The sequence below is a fragment of the Vicugna pacos genome, chromosome 11 (assembly GCF_048564905.1).
Source record: "Vicugna pacos chromosome 11, VicPac4, whole genome shotgun sequence".
Lineage (NCBI taxonomy): Eukaryota > Metazoa > Chordata > Mammalia > Artiodactyla > Camelidae > Vicugna > Vicugna pacos.
In genome coordinates this window covers 56,361,721-56,380,959 of record NC_132997.1, presented here as the reverse complement: position 1 = coordinate 56,380,959, position 19,239 = coordinate 56,361,721, and the positions used below count along the sequence as shown (strand labels likewise).

The following is a 19,239-nucleotide window of genomic DNA, read 5'->3' as shown; positions in this document are numbered from 1 at the left end:
TGGTTGTGAAGCAGGTATTGCAATATAAAATTTACTAGTTTATAAATAACAGTTGGAATAAATTAGGTTTTCCTGCTCAGATGGCTTTCTACTGTTTGTGGGAAGAGTTTTAAGATTTGTGTTCGTTCTTGACAGCAGTCTTAAGGAGGCTGTTGTTTAGCATTTGGGCAAGAGAGCCAGTTCAGCAGTTTGCATTTAAAAAGGACTCTTTCCACTTTTTTCCCCCTTTAGTCTCAAGCGAGTTTTAGTCACCTCCTGGGGTGTTTACATTTCAAAGACATGCTAAGATTTACATCTTCATGTGGCAGAGAAGGAAAATGTAAGTTTTCTCCTAGAAGTTTCAGTGCCTTTTGGACGATTTTGGCAGTCCCAATTAAAATATAGCACCACTCTGTAAGTAGAGGGAGCATCCTGTAAAGAATATTGTTCTGGACTCATGGTCAAATGAGGCCTCTTCAGGGTTGGAAATGAAAGGGAGGAGTCATTTGGGCACCGTGGTCCTGGAAGTGGTAAACCTATTAAACTAGTCCAGTTTTGCACAGTAGGAGATGGGCTTCATCTCAGTGTTTTCCTTTCACCATGAGCCTTACCAGTGATGACTGTGGTGGAAGGATTGGCATAGTGCTAGGCAGTGAATATCCAAGTGAGGAATGGAAAAGCTATGGTAGAAATGTTGCTAGTTCTAGAAGCCTTTGCTTTCCCATTTCCTTCTTCCTCCTCATCAGAGGCCTTTGTAACCCTGTCAGATTTTCCCTTGGTGGCAGAAATGCTTCATGAAATGTGTTTTAGTTTTGCCTCATTCAAGGGAAGGCTGAGGGGGTTCAGGATTTGTAATATCTCACAGGAAACAAGCATATAGCCTGGATGAATCTTAAAGGAATTACAGATTTTTGGGTCTTTAGAGATACCAGTCAGTGGGATGCATTTTAACAGTTGTAACAGTTCAGAGAATATTACAAAGAAACAAACCCACAGTAGCCAATTAGTTTGCCTCTCTCCTTCCTGCTGTATAAAATCTTTAAGAAATGTTTGAATTTCAGTTAAGGTCTATTTTTTGTCTTGTTTTGTTTTTTTGAGCTCTGTTTCTACTGCTTTGTTTTTTTACTCCTGTCACTTGAATCTTACGTGTTGTTACCAGAAATTTTTGGATGATGTCACTGGGGACTCCCTTCATAGGTGGGGAGTTTCCTTTCCAGGATGTACTAGATCTCTGTGGGTTTGGGGTCTGCCTTCACTATTAAGTTATGCACAGGGTCTTTGGGAAAAGCCCCTAGGCCTCTGGAGTGTAATATTTGAGTCTTAGCGTGTTGGTATATGTGGCCTGAATAGCACCAAGGAAGCATTCATGGGTTTTTGAGTTTATGAAGGAGCTGGGGTTTTTAGGTGCTGACACCACATGCTCAAGGCACTTTTATTTACCCATTAATTATCCACTAACTTTTTTTAAAGTAACATCATGCCAGGGATTGGACCATAATATTCTTATCAGGTCAGGGGATGAAGAGTAACAGTAGCGAGTGAAGTAGTGACACAGAGACCATAGGCCCTGTTATATTTTCCCTTTGGTGACGCCATTGGGTTCTGGCTGCAAAGCTATTTCACTATTCTGGGTTAGGACAGGTGGTCTGGGCATGACCCACTGACTCAGTGTTCCAGGTGGATTTCTCCCATCTTCCTCACTTACTGGAACCTTTTCCTTATGTCTTTAGCCCAGAGCCTCTCCTTTGGTGGTGACAACAGCCTTGTGATCCAGTTTACCCTCCTTACTCTCTTTCATCTTGATGCGTGGAGGACCCTTATGCATGTTAATAGTCAATTAAGGTTTTTATAATTAGTGGCCTAAGCATCTTGTTAGATCGTATGGTGTTGATCACAAAGCTCTGGGGAGATCATTGGATTATTATAGCAGCTGTGACATTTTGGGTTGGATACCACAGGCAAACACAACAGAGACGATCTGAGAAAGCATACAGCAGTCCAGCAGACCCCCAACAAGCAGATGGTGTTACCTGTGTGAGTTAGGTGGTCAGTAAGCAAGTTGTGCATTCTTTTCAGTTAATTGCAAGGGCAGCCATGCAATCCTGCCAACTATGTCAATTGTTTTGTGCGGGTCTCGGCCTATCAGTAACCAATGATGAGGTTGGACTGGCCTTTGACGTTCTTATGTTTGCAAGATGCCCTTCAGCAGTAACCATCAGGGTACTTTGAACAAAAATAAAGGTTTATTACTTGCAAGACCTGGAAATTACAGCATACCTGGGGCCTCACAGTGAGGTCACAGAGAGAGAGTGAGGGAGTGAGAGCGTGCATGGGTCTGGAGCTCTGCTTTTATTGGAGTTGAGAGTGGCGGTATAGGATTTTGAGGGCTCACTCCCCCCCTTGTTTTCATTTTTCAGCTTTTTTGGGTAGAATTGTTAATTTGACTGCACATTTACAATATATTGCATGTAAATACATATACACAATATACTGCACTTTTTTTAATTTACATGTAGTACTGTTTATTGTTTCTAAGAAGGTTTAGAGCTTGAGCTTTTTAAACTTACATAGTTATCAAAAGAATGACAACCACGAAATAAAAATTAATTCAAAAAGATACATGAACTCTGCTATTAACAGCAATATTGTTTATAATTGCCAAGACATGGAAGCATCCCAAGTGTACATCAACAGATGAATGGATAAAGAAGATGCAGCAGCGTACATATGTGATGGAATACAACTCACCAATAAGAAAGAAGGATAGTTTGCCATTTGTGGCCCTTCATTCTTTTTTTTTTTTTTTTTTCATTTCAAAAACCAGAATTTTGTAACTGACAAACATTTCCATTGCATCAAAAACAACAGACTATCTCGAAATAAACTTAACCAGAGAGGTTATTACCTATACCATGAAAACTGTAAAACATTGATGAAGGAAATTGGAGATGATACAAATAAATGTATCAAGCTTGGGGGAATAGGATTTTGAGGGCTCACTCTTTCTTGATGAATTTAAAACATAAGAGCAGGAATTTAAGCATGGGTTGGATGCAGGATATGAAAGAAAAGACTTAAGGACTCTGGGTTTTGCCCTGAGTAATGCTGGTTGAGGATAAATAAATGTCTGTCTAGTTAGGGCTGGAGTTCTCACCCTTCGATACCCTTTCGTGGCACCCACCTCCTGTTTTGAGACTGCTTGTTTGCTGGCCTGTGGCCTCAGTTGTCTCCATGATCTTGGACAATCAAGAGCTAATTTCAGTTTTGTGTTCACTGTGCCAAGCACAGTGCTGGACACTCGACAAGTGATTATTTTTGAGTGGGTCACTTCTGGTCATTCCTCTGAGGCTTGCTGAGAATGTAGATATAGATGGGAAGGGCTCTCTGGTGTGGGAAACAGTATCTTTGAGTATAGAGTGAGATGGGAGATGTTGGCACATTTTTGCTCAAAGAGAGACAGTCCTGAAATTAAAACTTGTTCTGGTGAGCTAAGTGGCCTTTTAGTTGGGTGGTATCTCTGCATTTATTCTTGCAGTGCTAGATGCTTGCACAAGGCTTCTGAGATGATTTCTAGTTCTGAACTTTTAGAAAAGTCATAGGCTTGAACATTATTTTCCCCTCCTGATCTGAAATTGCCTCAGCTTGTTGAAAGTACCTTAAAGGACTTGTCTGTTTCCACCTGGATAATAAATCCCTGGGCATGTGTTGGATTTGGTACTCTTCCCAAGTGCTTTTCAAGAATTCTTTGATGGCATCCACACAGCCCCATGGGGCTGAGACCATGTCTTATCCTTTCATCATCCTGACTGCTGACATGATGCTGCCTACCTAGAAGATACTCAGTACATCTAACTTTAGTGAGTATGTGGCAAGGATTTGCTTTTCCTTTTTGCAAATAAAGCAGTGAGATTAGATAGGTGACAGCTATTTAGTGTCAAATGTTGGTTTTCTTTATCTTTTTCACCATACCATCGTCTCTAATCATTTTTTTAGTAATTTGTGTTAATGACACATGACCATTTCAGATAGTTGGTATATTCTGGTTGTAAATCCATTCCTGTCTTTTGTCTGGGCTCATTCTTTGGATTTCCTTTGCCTTCCCATTCTGTTGTCTATCTTTTGAGAATGAACATCCAGGTAATCAAATCAGTGAGGTATCTGTATAAAACAAAACAAAAACCCAAAATAAATAAAGAGTAGTATTTATCTGCAGGTTTTGAGAGAGTCCCACCACAGAGTGTTATCATGTGAATAGCATTGAATTCCAAGGCTCAGCAGGCCCAATATTTTATTCCACAGCAAAGGGCATTTCAAATGCATGGGACACTAGGAATGACTAATTTGGATTTTGACCTGTGCTTTAAGTACTCACCACTGGTACCATTCACCCTACAATTAGTCAAATCCAGTTGAGAAGTTGTGCATCTCTTCTGATATTTCTTTTTGCTCCCGATGATTGGAAGCCTCATGAGATCGTGTCTATGTCTGTACAACTCTCACAGTGCCTCTCATAGGCTGAAACCCAATGAACAGCCGATTTTGAATATTTATACCTATTATGTATTTCCACCTGCATATTACATCTTCAGTTCAAGCTCAGTATGAGTTAACTTAGTTTCTTCTTCATTCTAAAAAGGATTTAAGTCTGCTTACATGGATGTCATATGGCAGGAAAATATAAATTAGAGAAAGGTAGGACAAAATAAGAAAAAGAAGGGTAGGGCTATAAAGTGGAGCCCCCATGAGGCACACATGCTATAGGTAAACCACAGATTTGGCTTTACAGAACTAGGAAACCTGATGGGTTACACATTGTCTATTCACAATGAATGGGTTACTGTTCATTGTCTATATGATAAAAGCCAGCCACCTTCTCAGGAGGTGCACAACCACTGGACCCGAAGAGCCTAAAGGGAGTTTTTTGAAGGCTGTCCATGAAATGCATAGCTCTTCGCTGGCCTGGACTCTCCAAGGGGTAGATTTTCAAGTATAGAGTGGAATGGATAGATTGAACAGCTTTCAACCAATCCTTCATAAATTTTATTTCTCCCAGCAGAGCTTTTGTTCAAATGCCATTTATTTTTAAGAGAACATACTCATCTTGCTCCCAAACTAATTCTCATGTCTGCTTCTCTTTTTCTGAAACTAAATTATAGTCATACAGCCACAAAAGTCTGTATGACTGTAGTTGTATAAGACCCCTTTGCTTGTTTCTCTCCATATCCAACCAGTTATCAGAATTGCTTCCTTTCTTCCTTTCTTGTCTCTGCCCCTTCCCCCTCTCCTTCATTGCTTATGTGCCAGAAGCTTACTATGCATGTGAAGGCATGTAAGAAGGCATTTTAACATATGTAACAATTGGCAAGAGAACTGGCCAGTCAGAAAGAATATCACTTTTGACATAAGAATAAGGTTCTTGAAGCCTTCCCATGTTCTAGGCACAAACTCTTCAGTTGCTGGCTTGAGGAGAGGAGTAGAAGAGGGCTGGGGTGGTGAGGTAGACATGGGGATGAACGAGTGGTGGTTTCAGGTAAGAAGCTATTTTTTACTCACAAGTATAAAGGTGTTTCAGTATGTTAATAGCTGATACAGCTGCACTGGTGGTGCACAGCTAATGCATATCAGCCCTAGGTACATGTGGTCACAAAGATGACTCAGCCATGGTTTGTATTCCGAAGGACCCTGGAGTTCACTATCTTCAGAATGTGTTTCAGAAACATCCTTTCCTTGTTCTATTGCCACGACTGCAGTTTAGACCCTTTCTATCCCAGGCTTCATTGATTATAATTATCCCTTAACTGGTCTTCTAAATTTAAATTTCTTTGTTCTTTTATTTTTCCTCCTGTCAATGTTTCAAGTATGTGCTGCCAGAAAAAAATCCCTGAAATCCTGCTTCTATCATGCCATTACCTTCTACTCCAGAATTGTCAATGTGTTTTCTTTTTTTCTTGAATAACATTCACACTCTCTAGCTGGGTATTCAAGGCCTTCTATTTTTTTATTTTTTTAACCTACACCACTGCATCAAGGCATATGGTGACAGTTCAAAGCTATGCTGGCTTGATGCTAAGCGTAGTTTCCTGGGAAGGAGCTTGGCGGAACCACTCTTGCTGCTGGGCACGCTGCCTCTTATAATGGCTGTCTGCAAAACAAACACTGAACACTGTTTACTGGTAAAAGTAAAAGTTCTCTTTACCTTCCTTTTGGTTAATGAAAACAAACATTAATGTAGGTCTCTTGTAAAAATGAAGTGTTATCGAGGGAACTTTTGAAAAGTGGGGAATACTTGTGCTTTCCAGGGGTATTGGCAGAACAAGGTTTGCACGTTGTCCTTCATCTGGTACTTGGTAAATGAGACTTTTAAGCCCCTAAACCCCAATGCTATTTCCCCTTATTGATAAAGGCAGTTAACTGTTGATCTGCCCTGGGGGACAAAGATACATCCTTTCTTAGACAGAAGAGCTTTTATTTCATGGTTGAGTGACTACAGTGAGACTGTGTCAATCACATACTTCTACGAGTCCTCAGTCACATACTTCGACATTAACTTCAGTGCCTTTTTTAGTTTTAGATATTGAAGTTCCTTTAAAGAAGCACTTGCCAATATCCCCACTATTAGCCCTGGTTTACTTCAATCATTTATGCTACTTCTGTTGGGGTTTTATTTGAGTTATTGGGAGGTTTAAATAAGGTAGTGCATGTAAAGTGATTAATACAGTAACTGGTCCATTTTAAGAGCTTAATTAATGGTAGCTACCATAATGATTCTTACACAGTTGAGAATATTCCATAATCACAAAATGAGCCCTCAAGCCACCTTAGTTCTTCAGATAAGGACTAATCACCTGGCAAGACTCTGATGAGGTAGAGTATACAGATAAGGTAAGTTTTCAAACAGGAAGGGAGTGATGAAGGGCCTACCTAATATACGTGATGATGTAACTGGAGGATGTCCTGAGAACCCAGAGGGATTATTTAAGGCAGAATTCAGCAAACTAGGACCCATAGGTCAAATCTGACCTCCTGCCTCTTTGTGTATGACCTGAGAGTTAAGAATGCTTTTTTTCAGTTCTGGATGGTTGAAAAAGAATCTAAAGAAGAATGATATTTCAGGGCACATGAAAATTATATGAAATTCAAATTTCAGTACCCGTAAATAAAGTTTAAAAAAATTTTCTGGGGGGAGATAATTAGGTTTATTTATTTATTTTAACTGATGTTCTGGGAATTGAACCCAGGACCTTGTGAATGCTAAGCATTCATTGAGCTATACCATCTCACCTGATAAAGTTTTATTGGCACACATCCATGCCTGTTTGTGTGAGCACTGTCAGTGGCTGCTTTTGCTCTATAATGGCAGAGTTGAGTAGCAGTGACAGAGACTATATGGTTTGCAAAGCTGAAAATATTTGCTATCTACTCCTTTATGGTAAAAGTTTGACTTGGTCTAAGGTAGAAAGATTTAAGAAAGGGCGGTGAGGGAAAACTCAGTTCACCAAGCTTCCAAGGGGAGGCCCTGGTGACTCAGGCCATGAAATTCGATTCTGTCCTAGTTCAGTAAATACTTACTGAATACTTCCTGTATGAGAGACATTGCTCTGGGTCAAAGAATTATTCTCTTCTTTCAGAAACATCACAATATTATAAATTCATGAAATTGTGTACCAGTTACTGTTCTATGGGCCTCAGAAGTATTAACATTTAATATTCACAACCACCTTGTGAAGTAAGGGTGATTAGAAGCTTCTATTTTACAGATGAGGAAAATAAGACAATAAAAAGGTTAAACGTCTCAAAGTCAAAAAGGTCATAAGGACTTCAACTCAAGCTGCGTGGCTCCAGACCCCAAGCATTTAATCCCAGACTGTCTACTCATAGCAAAAACTGTGAGCCTCAGGGAAATTAGAGTCAGTAGTACACATTGGAACTAACAGTAATTTTAGATTATTACTAGTAATGATTTTAAGTTAACCATAATTTTTGTAGAGGCAGAGTCAGGAAACAGACTTATCAGTTATGACACATTTACCAGTTGTAAGAATCTTGGTTACTGACTAGGATTTTCACTACGTTTGTGGATACTGAATGTACTTTTGATCAGTGTATTTTGGTAAAAAATTTTTAAAAATCACATATGAACATACATAGTATATATGATACACTTACATATATTAATATATACAAATTTGGTCTTGTGCACCTTACCTCCCCATCCACCTGCCCCCAAGAATTACTTTTTCTGAGCTGTGCTTGGCTATGTTATTATCAATAACAATGAGGGTAGGTAAAAATAGATGAAACTTATTCTTATGAGTATTGTAAGGATATTGTTAACATCATTGTTTATTTACATTCGGTAATGTCCCTTTTTTGAGGATTCCCCAGGGAAAATTCTCATGTGGTTTTATTAATGTTATAATTCCTAAATCACACTGATTGCTTTTTCACAGCGATCTTGTGACAAAGAAAATGATCAAGATTTCTTTTCACTTTGGGCCCTTGAAGGTTTCAGAGCCAAAACTCTGGCCAGTAAGTGCTATGCATCTTTAGCTTTATTCCTGGTCTAACTTTATGATCCTCTGTTGGCTTTTCTTTATTTTTTTTAACCTTAAATTGTATGGCCTCTCATTATTTATGTAACCATAATCAGAAACAAGGCAGAATTTAAGTAAATGTATGTATGCATGTAGACCCACTCACATATATACATGCACGTACACAGTGCATTTTGGACTCCCCAAGAAGCTGGTTTTGATTTGTGAGCAGAGAGCCAATTAAGATTGTATAACTACTCAGCATACTTGCTGATAACAAAGGAGGTTATCAAAAAATCCCTGATAATTAGGAGGATTATCACAACCATAAATTTACCATGCCTTTGATGAGTGTTGGTTGCACTTAATGACTCACTGAAGATCAAGTCACATTGCCTTTCAGCAGTAATATGAGTTTAATAAGCATTAGTGTGATGATGATGATGACAATGAGTAAACAGTCATCTTAATGATAACAATTTGGTCCAGGCAGGAGGGAAAATATTCCTTACTGGGCTTACTTGACTGTGACAAGAGATGGAAAGACAGAATCTGGTAGAGGGAATGAAAGGGCTAGTGGGGTCAAAAAATATCTAAGAGATGAGCTGAAGAGACATGGAGTTGGGGTGGGCCTGGGAGTGTGCGCAGAATCGAAGGACACTGTAGCGTGAGCTTGGTTCAGAGCAAAGGGTGAGGGAGGCATTACACTGGAGCATGTATGGGTGCTTGAGTCACATTGCTGGCTCTATTGCTTATTCTCCGTGTGACCTCGGGCAAGTCATCTGACCTCTGTGTGTCTCAGTTACTTACCTGAAAGAGCATGAACAAAAAATACCTACCCCACAGGGTTGTTGAGAAATTAAATGGTATATATAATTCATGTGAAATTTTTGAGTCAAGGCTTGGTACATTCTGAGTATAAATAATTGGTATTGCTTATGCTGCTGCTGCTAGACCATAGTGCAGAGAATGCAGAGATTCTTATCTCAGGATTCTAAGGGGATTGTGCAACATTTTGAAAGTAGAAATGTAATTGTGAGAGCCATCTTACAATATTTAAACAAAATATAGATCATTATTTGTACTATGTATTATATGCCATATATTTTATTTGACATTTGAATTTATGTTACATTCTTTTTTTGTATATGTATACATACATTTATTTATTGAAGTGTAGTCAGTTTACAGTGTTGTCAATTTCTGTTATACAGCACAATGCTTCAAACATGAACATACATGTATTCATTTTCATATGCTTTTTCATCATAAGTGTATGTTGAATGTAGTTCCCTGTGCTATACAGTATAAACTTGTCATTTATCTATTTTATATATATTAGTATCCACAAATCTCAAGCTCCCAGTTTATCCCTTCCTTCCTTCTTCCCCCCTAGTAACCATAAGTGTGTTTTCTATGTGAGTCTGTTTCTGTTTCATAAATAAGTTCATTTGTCTTTTTTTTTCTTTTTTTTGCATTCCAAATATAAGTGATATCATGGTATTTTTCATTCTCTTTCTGGCTTACTTCACTTAGGATGACATTCTCCAGGTCCATCCATATTGCCACAAATGGCATTATTTTATTATTGTTTATGGCTGAGTAGTATTCCATTGTATAAATATACCACAGCTTCTGGCAGAAGACCTGAACAAGCAGTTCTCTAATGAAGACATTCAAATAGCCAATAGGTACATGAAAAAATGCTCAACATTGCTAATTATCAGAGAAATGCAAATCAAAATTATAATGAGGTATCACCTCACACCAGTCAGAATGGCCATCATTCAAAAGTCCACAAACAATAAATGCTGGAGAGGATGTGGAGAAAAGGGAACCCTCCTACACTGTTGGTGGAAATGTAGTTTGGTGCGACCATTATGGAAAACAGTATGGAGATTCCTCAAAAGACTGAAAATAGACTTACCATATGATCCAGCAATCCCATTCCTGGGCATATATCCAGAGAGAGCCTTAATTCAAAAAGAAACATGTACCCCAGTGTTTACAGCAGCACTGTTTACAATAGGCAAGACATGGAAACAACTTAAATACCCATTGATATAGTGTGTTTTTATCATCTCATCTCCCCATATATATTGCTTTGCATCACATGAAACATCTACATGGTAGAGGTTTGATAAATACTCATAGAGATGAATTAAAGGATGCACTTAATATTTTGGGATAATGAAGAAATCAATGAGCTTAAAATTTCAAGTGAAAATATTGCCATGAAAATGCCACTAATATTAATAAACATAAGATTGTATAAGGTTTTTGACCTATCTCAGTCCTTTCATAAACACATTAATTCTCATCAACTCTGGTGGACTACATGCTACAATAAGTCCCATTTTACGGATGAGGAAACATGTTGCTTAGAGGTTTAATCTTGTGCCACAGCTAGTAAGTGATGTGCCATAGTAAGTAAGTGACTGAAGTCAGAATTCATGTCTTTGGGCACCTCCAACAAAGAAATTGTTTTTCATACTTCTTTGGCATTAGGAAACCTGAGATCAGTGGTTAACTGACTCAACCTGTAAGGTGAAGGGGGTTACAAACTCAAATTTTCACAGGGTCTGAGAAGATCACATGCATTTGTGCAGCAGGCTGAGTGGAGAAAGGGGAGTAGGGAGAACTTTAAGTAACTGCAGATCCACGCCCCACCTGAAGGAGGCAGCTGCTAATTTGGTAGGCAGGAGATGGAGACCCAGAGTGGCCAATGCTTATGATTTTTTTTTTTAAAGAAAAGCCTCAAATTTGGCTTTTTGTATGAATCTCTCAATCTTAATTTTATTGATAACGAATTCAAATTAAGAGCCAACAAACGAATTTACAAGGATCAAATTTAAAAATATGTGGGCCAATTATTCAAAAGTTCACAAATGATACGTGCTGGAGAGGGTGTGAAGAAAAGGGAGCCCTCCTACACTGCTAGTGAGACTGTAGTTTGGTGCAGTCATTATGGAAAACTATGGAGATTCCTCAAAAAACTAAAAATAGACATACCATATGATCCAGCAATCCCTCTCCTGGGCATATATTCAGAGGGAACTCAAATTCAAAAAGATACATGTACCCCAGTGTTCATAGCAGCACCATATACAGTAACCAAGACATAGAAACAACCTAAATGTCCATCAACAGATGACTAGATAAAGAAGCTGTGGTGTGTACACACACACACACACACACACACACACACACAATGAAATACTACTCAGCCATAAAGAATAAAATAATGCCATTTGCAGCAATATGAATGGACCTGGAGATCATCATTCTAAATGAAGTAAACCAGAAAGAGAAAGAAAAATGCCATATGTTATCACTCATAAGTGGAATCCGAAAAAAGAAAACACACTAATGAACTCATCTATAACACAGAAACAGACTCACAGACATAGTAAACAATCTTATGGTTACCAGGGGGAAAGGGAGTGGGAAGGGATAAATTTGGGAGTTCGAGCTTTGCAAATGTTAACTACTATATATAAAAATAAAGAAAAATTTCTTCTGTATAGCACAGGGAGTTACAGTCAATATCTTGTAATCACCTTTAATAAAAAAGACTATGAAAACAAATATATGTATGTATATGTATAACTAGGACATTATGGTGTACACCAGAAATTGACATGTCATAACTGACTATACTTCAATTTAAAAAAATTTTGTCAACTAAATGCTCCCACCCCCCAAAAATAAGTGGGCCAAATACGGCCTAAGCTGCTAGTTTGCCACTCCTGTATCCAATGATTTTCAAGGCCCCTTCCAGTTCTAGGATGCCTTGAAAAAGGCCAATGGCTTCCTGCTGAAAGGTGGGAAGTCATTTATTTCCACTCATCATTAAAACTGATCATCTGTTTCCATTAGAGAATACTCATTGGTATCAGGGGATGATGCCACTCCGAGCCTCCAGGTTCTCACTTACACAGGGAGATGGAATTACTATGCCACACTGCAGTGAGTGACAGATGCAGATGTAGGGGAGAGGAAAGCAGACCTGGGTTTAATTGTGTAAATCCATGACTACACTTTAATAAGGCACTGCAATAAAACTGTCATAACTGCCAAGTTTGGGAAATAGGATGAGCAAGGTTTTCATTCCTGGCACTATATTTGGGAAGAAAAAAGGAAGAAAAATGCAGAAAGAGCTAGTTCATCTTCAAAAAACCTCAGAAACACATCAGGGATTCCTGAGCTGCTTGCTCCTGCCAAGTAGCATTTGCAGTGACAACTGGTAGCGAAACCCCAGCAGCCCACACAGAACTCCTTGGGAAAGGAGAAAGGTTAATTTTCAAGGTTGATGTTTTCTAACAAAATCTCAGAGAAACTGAGCCTTCTGTCTTCACCTGCCAACTCTTCCTCCAACTAGTCAGCCCCCTCTTTTTGCCCCTGCTTCTGCTGCCTATTCTTGGAATGTGACAAAGGTGATGGAGGCTTGGTAGTGGGATTAGGAGTGGTGCTGGTTATTTTCCTACCTATCAGGTGGTAGGGGCTGGAGTTCTGCTACCCTTATTTTAACCATCCAAACACATTTTTCAAAAAATTTCAGTATTTAAAAAAAAAATCTCCATCTCGATGTTATAGGGCTAGGATTTTCATGACCAGGGCTCTGTTGGTCACAAACAACAGAAGCTCATTCTAAGGAGCTAAGCCAAAAGGGCCCATAGGAAAGAAGTTCCCAGAGCAGATGATTTGTACTTTATATATATGTCCTGTGCTCTCATTAGGTGAGATCTTATTCCAGTGAAGGAAACTAAAAGGGCAACCCACTCTCCCATTTCTTTAACAAATAACCAAATAACTTGCACAGAGAAAAAGAGAGAGAGAGAGAGAGAGAGAGTAATTATAGATGAAAAGAATCTTGTGAGCCATATCAATCAGTGAAATATTTATGGATTGTATTTGGATCCTGAATTTAACAAACTATTGAAAATTTTATATGCCAGTTTAAGAACTGTTAGGAAATATTGAGGAATTATTACTAAAATTGTTATGTGTGATAATGCTATTGTAGTTCTTTTGGGGGGGTTTATCTTTTAGTGATGCATGCTGAAATGTTTATGTATAAGATGATATATTGGGGATTTTAAAAAAAGAAATGTGGGAAAGGAAGAGTGCAGTGTCCTGGGTTAGATCCAGCTTGTGCTTGTTGGTAAGAGCTGCTGTTAAACTTTTAGGAATTTTGTGAGCGAATTGGTTAACAGTCATTACTAAAAGTTGAATTCTATAAACCTACAATTAAATAAAATATATTATTATAGAGCTAATAAGTAACTCAAAATTTACCACTTCCTAGTTATATTTTGTTAGTTACTGTTAGCTATGCCCTTGAAATTCTCCATTTATTGTATCTGTATGGTGGGAATACTATATAACCCTGTGTTCCTGCACATCTCTTCCCAGTCCACATTCAGTACCATGAGGATGGTAAATTGAAATGAGCCAGAGAAAGCCCCAAACACTACAAATCAGGGGAGAGATGGTTGTTATGCATCCACCACCACACCACTGGAGAAGTGGGAGGGGTTTGAATGAAACAAGATCCCTCATGAGTTGATAATTTAAAGAAATGTGCCAGTTCAAACATTCTTTTGAAATTATGAAGGTTGCAGGATTGAGGAATCATACAGGCAATGGAGACCCCATTGTGAAAAGGAAAGAGCAGTGGTCACAAGGATGAGAATTCTTGACCACCTCTACTTCTGATGACTTGTGGGACTTGAAGTCAGTTAGGGTCCCTGTATCTTATCATTCCTAAAACATATTTCAGACCTAATGTCTGTGGCATACATGATTAAAGGTGAGTGCATGGATGAGTTAATACAAGTGAGCACAGGTTAGTACAGGTGAGATTGTGGAAACGTATTAAAGAAGGATTGCAAAACAAGAGAATTATCCTTCATTCCTAACTTCCATTTATTCCAGATAGAGATCTTGAGTGACTATCTTCCAGAAGCATTTTCTCTGGAGTAATTTTAGCTTCTTGGCTCATGACGATGGATCTTTCTGGGGAGAGAATTATTTATGATGACAGAAGTAGGTACAGCATGGAAGTTAAAAGTGTAGGCATGCAAAAAGTGGACATAACCCAAATGTTGGTGTATAAAATGTGAAATACTCATTCAATAGAATGTTATTTGGCTATTAAAAGGAGTAAAGTACTGATGCATTTTACAACATGGATGAACCTTGAAAACATTGTGTTAAGTGAAAGAAGCCAGTCACAAAAGGCCACATTGTATGATTCTATTTATGAAAATGAAATGTCCAGAATAGGTAAATCTATTGAGACAGAAAGTAGAGTAGTGGTTGCCTGGGGCTGAAGGATGGGAAAATTGGGAGGTGACAGCTAAGGGCATGTGAGGTTTCTTGTTGGAGTGATAAAAAAAAATCCTAAAATTCATTGTGGTGATGGTTGCATGACTCCGAATATACTAAAACCATAGGCTTCTATATTTTAAATGGGTGAATTGTATGTTATATGAATTATATTCAGTAAATCTGTCAAGAAAAAGTCTAGGCTGACTGGGTTCAAATTCTGGTTCAGTTTGCTTCTTAGCTGCAGGACCTGGGGCAAATTTTCTTAATTTCTCTGCTTACTTCCTCGTCTGTAAAATGAGGTTAACATGGTACCTGTCTCAAGGGGTTTTTATGAAGACTTAATTTAAAATCATGTAGAATATATCAAAATGCTTACAGTATGCCTTACACAGGGAAAGAAGGTAATAAATGTTAGTTACTATCATATACTTGTTAGAGGGGAAGAGTTTTCTCCAACATTAGAGGAGAGGGGGAAAGAATCTGCTGATGTTTGTTTTTCTACTATGTAATCCTGGGCTAGGCAAGTGAAAATGTATCCAAATAGCTGTAGGTAATACTAGTTGCAGTGGGTTGAATAGTGGTCTCCAGAAGATGTCTGTGCCCTATTCTCTTCTACTCTCCAACCTGTGAATGTGCTTTTCTGTGGAAAAACAATTTTTGCATATGTAATTAAGCTAAAGTTCTTGAGGTCATTTTGGATAATCCTGTTGGGTCTGAAATCCAATGTCAGATGTCCTTAGAAAAGCAAAAGGAGATTGCACATGCAGAAGGGAAAGCCATGTGAAGGTGGAGAGGGAGCTTGGAGTTATGCAACCTCAAACAGAGGACTATCTGGAGCCTCCAGAAGCTGGAGGAGGCAAGGAAGGATTCTCTCCTAGAGCCTTCAGAGGAAGTGCAGCCCTGCTGACACCTTGATTTAGAGCTTCTGGTCTTTACACTGTAAGAGAATACATTTCTTTTGTTCACTACCACCAAATTTATGGCAGCCCTAAGAAATTAGTACCTGGTGAAAGGTTATACTTCCTAAACCTGCTTTCATGACAGCACTCCTTGTAACATGATCTCTATCGATTTGTGTATCAAAGATGAATTTTTCATTCAGAAGATCAAGTTTTCTACTTTACAGACTGAATCTCCTCTTCTCCCAAAGGCTCCTTCAGGCCTTTGCTTTCCTGGTTCAGGAGGCCTTCAACCAAGGCAAATTCCAGACATTCTTCACTCTGAGCTCAAGCTCCATTGTGTACACTGTGCTCTTTCCCTTCTTGTTCTTTTAAAGCACTTTCCTTGGTACCTCAGTCCTGTAACTGCAAGGAATGAACTCACAAGTGGATTCATGCCTAGGGCCCCAGGAGGGAACACAGCCCCACAGACACCTTGAGTTTAGCACTATGAAAGCAGAGAACCAGCTTGAGCCACCCTGTGACTGGATTTCTATGAAATAATAAGTGGCTGGTTTTTTTTTTTTTTTCAGCCCTAAATTTGTGGTAGTTTATACAACAAGCAATAGAGAACAAATATAGCACGTTTCCAAATGGTGCCCCAGGGAAATCTGTTCTTGTTGTTTTCCCCTAGAGGCTCCTGTTGCTCCCTCCAAATGCCTGGACATTCTTCCTAAGAGGGCATTCGTTGAGTCGTTATGGAAGTGGAATCTGGAAGCTGCCACGGGTAGCTGTCCTGACCTGTCTGAATTCCTGTGGTGGCCCCACAGAATGTGGACACTTTGGAGACCCTCCATTGCCCTGCAGTTCAGTTCAGAGAGAGCTCAGCTGCTTTCCCTGTGTATTGTCAATAATAATCAGTAGGCAGCCAGCCTGTCACAACAAAGAGGAATGATAAAGATTGGGATGGATAACTGATGTAAATGCTGAAGGCAGGGTTGGGTTGAATCAAAGAATTTAAACTCTTTTTTTTTTTCTTTTCTCTTAATCATGTTAAGTTTCTGTCTCCCAGGGGAAGCATCATTTTTATTGGCCATCAGGATTGAGAGGTTGTATGATAAAATTGCAAGATGTTAATTGTTAAGCTAAACTAAACTGTCAGGAGCTCAAATGGGACTTACCTGTTGATTATAGCTCAGCTCATTCAAAAAAGCAGAATATGGCTTGTGATCTTGTCCAGATAAATGGGCATCGCCCATATGAAGGAAGAATTACCCTTCGCTATGTTTCTACAAAACTTCTTTGGAGTAGAGGCTGGCTGTCAGGCTGTAGTTGTTTCTTTTGACTCATGGTTCGCAGGGAAACTATTATTACAGAGTGTTTCTGGTCTTGGACAACTGCTTTTTCATTAAGTGACTTCAGAGATCTGGACACCAAGGGGTTAGATGAGCTGTCAGGAATTTCATACCACAGGAAATGGAAAGCTCTTATTGCTTTCTTTATTTCTTATTGCTAAATTCCATTACTCATTGGGCACAACTCTCAGGGCAGAGCATTTCAAGGTTTTATTGTGCTCTCCTTGTTGTTAGCCAGCTGATCTTTGCCCCCAAGCCTTCTTGTCCCTCATAGATTACTGTTCGTCCTTTCCTAGGAGTGGTTCTGTAACTGTCTAATGCAGCTTTTGAAGTGCTTTTACTTCACTTTTTTGTCGTCATTGTTCTGTACAGCAATGCTTATCACCATTTTTCTCCTATAGACCATATTTGAATTTATAGCATAGTGCCAAAGGAAATACTGCTTCATTTCTTTGCCTGTTAATAAGAACTCCTCTTTTCTATAATGCTGTTACCTTTTTAAAGTATACTTCCTGTCTGTATTTTCATTGTATTAGGTGATCCTATAATGTGATATTCCCAATGAGGTGCTTCAGGTGGGTTCAGGTTCCATTTTGAAAGGAGCGCTGCCTATTTGGTCATCTTTATCTGGGCTCAGACACTTGACTATGTGCAAGCTGGCATCTCTCAGGTCAAGTACCTCCCTTTAAAAATACGTGAGGGTTTTTTTTTTCTTATATTGGAACTTTATACAAAAGTTAGAAGAGTTAGCTGAGAATGACTTTATGGAATGAACTGATAAATAAAAAAAAAGCTGTAATCCATATGGCTAAGACATTCTTGTCCCTTGAGCTTAGATAAAGTTTGGTTCAAAAATATCCATCCCTTTTCCATTTCCTAGGTTCTTTTATTATCTGAGGCACCTTTGGTTCTGGCTTTCTGTTCCCACAAAGTTCCTATTCTCTCCTTGGGGTGTGATGCTGGTCTTCTTCCTCTGACCTAGGTGTGGAATTCAGATGATCTTTTTACTTTACACACACCCCCCACATAACCTATAAAATCCACTCTGTTCTTTGCATGTGGCACCCCTTACTGAAGGCTTGGGGAGATGAGGAGAGGGTTTGGATGACAACAATAAAAGCAACTTCAAATTGTATATTAGACATTTAGTTCTTAAAAGTACTCTAGCATCTTTGGCATGTTATTCAGCCATCCTCCTCTTCTATCTTGCTTCCTTGCCTCTTTTTCTTCTCTGTTTACTAGTTCTTGTTTATTTCTAATGCAGAACAGATTATTGGTCACGCTTGTTCCTGGTCTCTTCAGCTAACCTTGGCAGTACTGGCATGTTGAGCTGGATATAGTAGTCCCATCTTGCCTGTGGGGCATGCATTCCAAGACCCCTAGTGGATACCTGAAACCGTAGATAATACTGAACCCTATATATATATACTATATTTTTTCCTATACATACATACCTGTGATAAAATTTAATTTATAAATTAGGTACAGTAAGAGATTAATAGCAATAACATAATAAAGTAGAACAATTATAACAATATCCTGTAATAAAAATTATGTGAATGTGGTCTTTCTCTAATACTTTATTGTACAAATTTCATCTTCCATCTTAACTAAGCACTTACCACGCACCATGGCTGTAGCTTTTCTAGTTTGAGGTGCAGCAGCAAAACTAGCAAGAATATTTTTCCTTCACAATTTCATGGGGAGAAGATTAATTATTACTGTTGATGGCAGCAACCTCTACATAAGATATTTTTCCTTTCCATATTATAGAGAACGTACCCCTTTCACTTAAAAGAAGCACTTTACAGCTTCGCTTTGACATATTCGAATTGCTACCATCACTACTCTCGTGCTTTGGGGCCATCGTTAAGTCATATATAATGGTTACTTGAACACAAGCAGTACAATATGGAAACGAATCTGATAACCCAGAGGGCTACTAAGTGGGCAGGTTGTGTTGGACAAAGGGGTGATTCACATCCAGGGTAGGACAGAGAAGGATGGCGCAAGATTTGCATTTCTTGCTGTTCTGAGTAACTTGATGAAAAGTTACCAATTACTTACTTCTTGAACTTTCTGTTTACTATTTTTGAATCATGGTCAACTGCCGGTAACTGAAACTGTGGATAAGGGGGGACTACGGTTAATTCTTTATTG

At 38.8% G+C, this 19,239-nt stretch overlaps 2 long non-coding RNA genes across 2 annotated transcripts in view; one reads left to right on the top strand and one right to left on the bottom strand.

Annotated features, from left to right (window-relative positions):
* Positions 1–19,239, top strand: part of LOC140699330 (uncharacterized) — a 355,563-nt gene that overhangs the window by 45,968 nt on the left and 290,356 nt on the right. The gene's annotated exons all lie outside the window — the stretch shown is intronic.
* Positions 6,038–19,239, bottom strand: part of LOC140699331 (uncharacterized) — a 33,115-nt gene continuing 19,913 nt past the window's right edge. The window contains exon 3 of the long non-coding RNA XR_012077409.1: positions 6,038–6,121. This is a non-coding gene — a long non-coding RNA (uncharacterized lncRNA). The remainder of the gene's footprint in view (positions 6,122–19,239) is intronic.